At 39.1% G+C, this 7,423-nt stretch overlaps 1 pseudogene; it reads left to right on the top strand.

The window, feature by feature from the left end:
- The first annotated feature begins 5,266 nt into the window (after window positions 1–5,266).
- On the top strand, window positions 5,267–6,323 carry LOC135988798 (histone-lysine N-methyltransferase SETMAR-like; annotated as a pseudogene).
- Window positions 6,324–7,423: the final 1,100 nt, after the last annotated feature.

The following is a 7,423-nucleotide window of genomic DNA, read 5'->3' on the forward strand; positions in this document are numbered from 1 at the left end:
GTAGCCACTATCTCTGAAGACCAGACTTAAGATTCACCAGTTTAATTTATCAAAGGATACTAGTCACAAATTACCAGCACCACACAGGTAGCAGCAATCTCTACTCCACTTACTTATCCAGCTGAATCCTGCTTAAAGTCAGTTTTGTGTAGCAGCTTTAATATTACCTGAACACAAATGGGCTGCGAAATGATGTGCCAGTACTGCTTTGTGTGTAGCATTAATGCCTATTAAGTGCAGTGTTGTGAAAAATTGCATTCTTTTCATCGATAACAGTGTGCTTTTTAGACAGTAAATTTCTGCAGTAGTTAATTATTACCCCTCTGAGGTATTTAATAAAGGTAATCAGACAGACTTTCCTAGCATGGTACCATGCATGCAGTAGCAGCTCAGAACTTGACCGCCTGCTGCATACTGCTGCTTAATTAAGTATTCCTCAAGTGTTTAGTATTTAACAGCTTGTGATATTTAAATTTTATCTGATCTATGTTCTAATGTTCATCACACATTAATAGAAAAAAAAAATGCAGCCCCTTAAGAATACAGTGGTAGGTGAAGAATAACACTCAGCTTTGATTCAAACAGAAATATCACGGGTTGGAGATTTTCCAAGTGAAATACTTCAAAATAGCCATGAACAAAAGATGTCTGACAGCAAAATTCTACAGGCATAAATAACATAGTGTGAATTAATGAAGGAAAGTATCTTTTCAAAGTCCAATACAAAGGTCTGTAAAGCCATTAAAACTCTGAACATTTCATGATCAGCATGTGAAGCCTGTTTCCATAGGCATGTTTACACATAGTTTCCTATTGAAGTCTCCCAGTTGTGGCATTCTGTAGCTGTAAGCCGTCTTTATGTGCAGTTCTGCTAATGCCTGGTCCCAGGGCTGCCTGAAGTCTGTAGAAACACTTTGTCACTGTAGACAAGTCCTTGTAAATCTCTCCTTGTCAAAGGATTGAGTTGACTGATTGTTATCTATTAGATACTTCATAAAACAATTCATGGAGGATTATAGCCTTCTCCTTCTGCTTTTTACTAGATAGGTTGTTACACTAGATAACCTTTTAATGACTTTATTCCATTTAACTTGACCCCAGCGATAAAGGAAAAAAGAAATAAAAGGTCCTTCCTTAATTCCATGCATTTTTCACATGGTGTCTGCTGCAGCAAATTAGTCAAGATTGATCAGGGCAGGTTTGGTGGGTTGTTTTGGTTTTTAGTTCTGAAATACTGTCTTCTGTGAAAGAAACCAACGTAACTCCCAGAGGGAGCTGGGTGAGTTTGGCAATTGTCAGGCTCATAGCTCAAGTACTCAGCAATAGCTGGTTTCTCAAAACACCTTCACTCCTTAACCTAAGCATGTTCACTTCAAAGAAAGAACTGTAGGCCAGGAAAATTAAATTCCTGGTACTGAGGTGGTAATTGAGCAGTTTCTTAAGCAGAAATTAGAGGCAGTCATTACTAAATAAGAGGCTGGAAGCAGTGAAGATTGGGTGATGTGTGAGAAGAGCATTCAGCATTACTACCTTGACCCAGAGTCTGTAATGGAGGCCAGTAAGGACCAGACTTTCCCAGGCATTCCTGCACATCAGACAATATTTGCATGGTCTGAAGCATCACCACACGTATAATATCACTCTTGACCTTGCCAAATATCTAGAAACTTGAACCACAGCACTGGACTTTATTACTTAGTCCCATCTCCAGCAGAACTGCAACACAAGGCCCTGGACGCCTTCCTGTGTAACCTCACCTAGGTGTTCCTGCCCTGGCAGGCGGATTGGACTAGATGATCTTTCGAGGTCTCTTCCAATCCCTAACATTCTGTGATTCTGTGTGATTAACAGGAGTGTCAACCTGATGATTTAAAACTGATGATTATGATGGATATGTAGGGAGTGTGTACCACAATTAACATTATATATTCACTTGGCTTAGGTGATCAGACCAACTGGATGGTGATCATTCCCCTAAAGGAGTAAATGATTCATGTGGTCTAATATGGTTTAATTTATATGTAAATCACTTGGTAATACTGCGGCTTCTACTTGAAAATCTGTCTGCATTCAAGAAAGAAAAGCACTTTTTTGTGACTACAGGAAGCTTTATATTATAAGACTATGTCACCTCTGTTTTAAAAACCTATCACAAAAGTCCAGAGGTTCACTTTCTCTAATTCATGAGAGCAGCAATTTTCACACAGTGTCTAATCTGAACCCCTCATCTGGCCTTTCTACTTGATGAATGTTTTCCTGTGAAGAAAAGAATTGACAATCAATCAGCAATACACATTCTTTTTATGACTTGTTGAGACTAAGTTGTTGTTTTGGGACATGCTGATGTTTTTTGGCACATAATTCACACCATGCAGTCAGGCATCAAGGTGACATGGTAGCTTTTGATTCTCAGACTGGATAACCTATGTTTTATGAGGACTTCTTACTGCTTCCACTAGTTACTAGAAAAAGTTAGTTTGCCTGTGAAAATAATAAATTGTTCTGTTCAAAATGTCAGATATTTTAGGTATGAACACTGGACTAGTACTTGTGATGATTTTTTTGCTTTAAAAAAACTTGTAGATTAAATGGATAGCTGATGAAAGGATTCTCAATTCCGTCAAAATGAATATTACCTAAGTGGCATTTATTAATGGGAATATCTTATCCTTTTTTAGTTTTTACTGTTCGCCAACTTCTAGCTCTTGAGGGAAACAAACCTTTTGCTCCTTGTACTATTTCTGAGAGAGGATTAATGACAGTATTAAATATGCCTTGCAACAAGAGCCTATTTTCAACTGTAAATATTAAGTTTATAGGGAGATATCAGGGTTTTTTCCAGTTTATTTTTAGTGCCTTATGAAGTACACAGAATTTGAAATTATTTGGCTGAATCCAGTGTGATTTTAATGTCACAATTCCACTTTGCCACAATGCATTATTGATAGTGAATCATGTTAAGATGTTATTTAAAGCATCAGGCTGAACTATGTCCTTAAAAATTCTTAGTTTCAATATTTATTTGAGATCACTGCTCAGGAGTCTCATTTGCTCCCTAAACAAATCTCCAGTGGCTATCAAGATCACTACATAGATACTATTTGGCACAATTAAAACAAAGAGATCAATGGATGTAGTGGTCCACATTTCAAGTTCTGCTAGTCGCCAGTGGCTGCCTTCTGCTAAGCTCTACCAGCCATCGAAGACTGTAACATTTGCTTAAATGATATTGATCTTCCCATACTTACACATGCAGTCACTACAGCACAGAGCAAATAACCTAAAACTTACCTTGAGATTTACAAAGCATATACTAATCATAGCACCTTGCAGAGCCCTTGTAGACACATTTTTACCCACTCTAACCTCAGGCACCTGACAAAGGTCCCTAAATAGGAAGCATAAATGCCCTAAGCTTCCCTTCAGTCAGCAAAAATAAATAATGCATCTCCAGTGGTGACAGATGGATAGAATTTCCCTTTTTCCTTGACTGTACAAGGTACGTATAACAGCTATATCCCTAACTCAAGGCACATAAGTTGTTTAAGCAAGGTATGATGAAGCCCAGCTATTGTCCTTGCATCTTTCCTCAGTATGAAGAAAAAAGTGTGAACTACTTTTAAAGAGACTGCTGAAGAGAACAGATTACATTCCTGAGTCTGCTGCAGACTACCCTGTGCCCGAGAAGTGTCCACCCCATAACAAAGTGCATGACCGGAGGAAAGTTTCCTGCTCACATTAATAAAGCCACAGTGCTGCTGGCACACCCCTGACTGCAGGGTAACAATGATCATCATATGCAGGGACAGGAGTTGGACTCAATGATCCTTGTGGGTCCCTTCCAACTCAGGACATTCCATTACCATAATTGGAGTTCAAATAAGCTTTTATTTACATTGGGCAGTGAGGTGGCATGGGAACTATGTGCTTAGAGCTGGAGCTTGGTAATTGTTCTGGGATGCAGCTTCTGGGGGAAGAGGGTAAAATACAGTCCGTACAGTCTGATCTTACCAGTGGGATTGAAGGTTTCAGCATCTCCTGCTTTCTTAGATCTTCCTCTCTGCTTCTCTTATCAAAAAAGTTTGAGGTAGTTCACTGACAAGCAAAAGTTCATGTGTTCAGTGCAGGTGTTAGCTTCAGCTAAATGCTAATTTACACCAGCCTTTAGTAATGAGGAAACATTACCTGTGCCAAGAACACAGGTATCTTGAATCTGATTAAATGTGTGTCTCTGTGGATTAATTAACAAATTTCTTGTACTGGATTTGGCAGAGAGGCACTCTCTGACTAGAATAACCAAAAAAAATATTTCTTGCTAATAGTTTAACATCTCTGGAGTAACGTATTTCTTTCCTTCCCTGCCCGCCATCTCCATTTCTAAATCCTTTCAGCCTTACAGTGTCATTCCTTCAAAGTTAAAAATTACTGGTCCTTCTGGCCAACCTAGTTATTAAAATTTAGAGAGGAAAAGAAGTCTTACTCCCATATTTTTTGCTGCTTCTTTTTGCCTAACTGTAAATTATTTCCTTCTATCTTAGTAACTACATAACTAAATCTCAGGATGTGGCAAAGAAAACAGTTCTCTGCAGTGCTCCCCTGCAAGGGCAGCAAAATAGGAGGACCTGGCCTGTTTCTTTTGCTTGTCATAGTCCTGGAAATTCAAAGCTGCTTCTCCAGAGGGGTGGGGAGATGATGTGGGGCATGGGCAAGGCTGATAGTGCTGTCCATGCCAGAAACTGCTCTTGCTGCCTCAAAGCCTGCTGCCCAAGGCTGGCTCCAGCAGCCGCTGAGGAGAAGGATCCCCCCAGCTCTCCATAGGGCTCTCCATCCACAGCTCTTATCCACCCCTGGCTTTTCAGCCTCAGGGCTACAGAAATCAGTTGTGCTTGAGTCTGTAAGCCTGAAGTATTCCCTGAGCAGACTTACTGCATGATGGAAAACTGCTCACCTAAAAAGTTTGCAAGATCCATTTTAGGGGCCCATCTCTGTGCAAACTTCTGCCTGTTCCTGTAAAACATCGATCCACATACAAAATAAACAAATCTTGCATTAAGTTTGTCTATGCAGTGTTGACATATATGCAACAAGTTGTTGGGTTAGTGTAAACGGAATTGTGGCTTTTGCATTGTTGAAATTTGCTGTTTGATATTGGAATACATTCTTAAACAAAAAATGTGGTTATGTCATACATAATTTGAATGCACTTTTCTGCTTTATGGTTTTTTGCTACTGACTTACTACTTGCTGTTTATATTTATTTTAAACTATGGAAATGATGCTAGACAAAAAGCAAATTCAAGCTATTTTCTTATTCGAGTTCAAAATGGCTCGTAATGCATCGGAGACAACTCACAACATCAGCAATGCATTTGGCCCAGGAACTGCCAACGAATGTACAGTGCAGCGGTGGTTCAAGAAGTTTCACAAAGGACACAAGAGCCTTGAAAACAAGAAGCGTAGTGGCCGGCTATTGGAAGTTGACAATGCCAAATTGAGAGCAAATATCAAAGCTGATTCCCTTACAACTACACAAGAAGTTGCCAAAGAACTTAACATGAACCACTCTACAGTCGTTAGGCATTTGAAGCAAATTGGAAGGGTTGAAAAATCTCAATAAGTGGGTGCCTTATAAGCTGACCAAAAATAAAATAAATCATCATTTTGAAGTGTCGTCTCCTCTTGTTTTACACAACAACAACAAACCATTTCTCAATTGGATTGTGACATGCAAAGGAAAGTGGATTTTTTACGACAACCGGCAATGACTAGCTCAGTGGTCGGACCGAGAAGAACCTCCAAACCACTTCCCAAAGACAAACTTGCACCAGAAAAAGGTCATAGTCACTGTTTGGTGGTCTGCCGCCAGTCTGATCCACTACAGCATTGTGAATCCCAGTGAAACCATTACATCTGAGAAGTGTGCTCAGCAAATCAATGAGGTGCACCAAAACCTGCAACACCTGCAGCCACCATTGGTCAACAGAAAGGGCTCGATTCTTCTCCACAACAATACCCGATCACACATTGCACAACATGCTTCAAAAATTGAATGAATTGGGCTACGAAGTTTTGCCTCATCCACCATATTCACCTGACCTCTCACCAACCGACTAACCACTTCTTCAAGCATCTCAACAACTTTTTGCAAGGAAAACATTTCCACAACGAGCAGGATGCTGAAAATGCTTTCCAAGAGTTCGTTGAATCCTGAAGCATAGATTTTTATAATAATAATAATATAACAATAATAATATAACAAATAAAATAAACAAATTTCTTGTTGGCAAAAATGTGTTGACTGCAATGGTTCCTATTTTGATTAATAAAGATGTGTTTGAGCCTAGTTATAATGACTTAAAATTCACAGTCCAAAACTGCCATTACTTTTGCACCAAATTAATACTATCCAGTCTTATTTTTCCCTATAAGCTATTCATTTCCAGGTTTAGGACTTCGAAATACAGCTTCTGAATAGGTCTGCTGCAGAGCAGTTAATATTGGACTCTTCTGTCATCTAATTTAGTGCCACCAAGTCATTCCCATTTCTCCATGTTCACCTCTCTCACACACACTGAGTGCCTCTCTCTCGCTTCGGTCTTACAGCTTTTGAAATACACACCATTAAATGGATAGTGTCATGGGATTTACTTCTTAGAGTTTGCCCCTGAGGAGTGTAGAAATGAAATTTTCAGTTTTATAGCAACCAGAGTTTGGTACGCCTTCTGTGTATTCTATGTTCCCCCTCATTTTTCACACACGTAAAGGCTTCGTATAATTTTTTCCTTTTTGGATTATTAGAAGTTCACAGAGAAGCTAAGCCACTGTAAACTTCAAAGGGCCTTACATTAATGAATAAGACACAGAAGATGAATAATGTAGACTATATGGAGAAGAAATAAGGACCAGTGACACTACTGTAAACTATCTGCTAACAGCAGTGTAATAAAATGAGGCAGAAGTGAAAGGACTTCCATGTTTTGTGTCTGATTAAATTGGCTTATGGAAAGAGACATAAAAAATATAATGAATTCATAACCTGGTAATACACTACGGTAATAAGGAACTACACTTCTTGCAAGAAGGCCAAATGATCTGCATTTCTAAAGTGGCAAGGTATTTTGGAACACTTTGTTTCTCAGTACTCAACATACATATGCAGAAGTGCAGGGCACTGTCCCAGTAAAAAACCTTTTAAAGGTCTAACTAACTATGTAAATATAGATGCAGGCAAAGACACTAGATCAGCACTTCCTATTATCAGCCACAAGGTTGGACAAGTTACCTTAGCTTTTAGGGAATGCATCCCTGACAACTCCTACTGCAGCTCTCATTTTCAGGTGCTTAGCCTCAGTAGCATAAGTATTGAAATGTTATTACCATCAAAAACATGCACTTCTGTTGTTTAAAAAAATGTACTCTTATA

Source organism: Caloenas nicobarica, chromosome 5, assembly GCF_036013445.1.
Source record: "Caloenas nicobarica isolate bCalNic1 chromosome 5, bCalNic1.hap1, whole genome shotgun sequence".
In the NCBI taxonomy this organism is placed as follows: domain Eukaryota; kingdom Metazoa; phylum Chordata; class Aves; order Columbiformes; family Columbidae; genus Caloenas; species Caloenas nicobarica.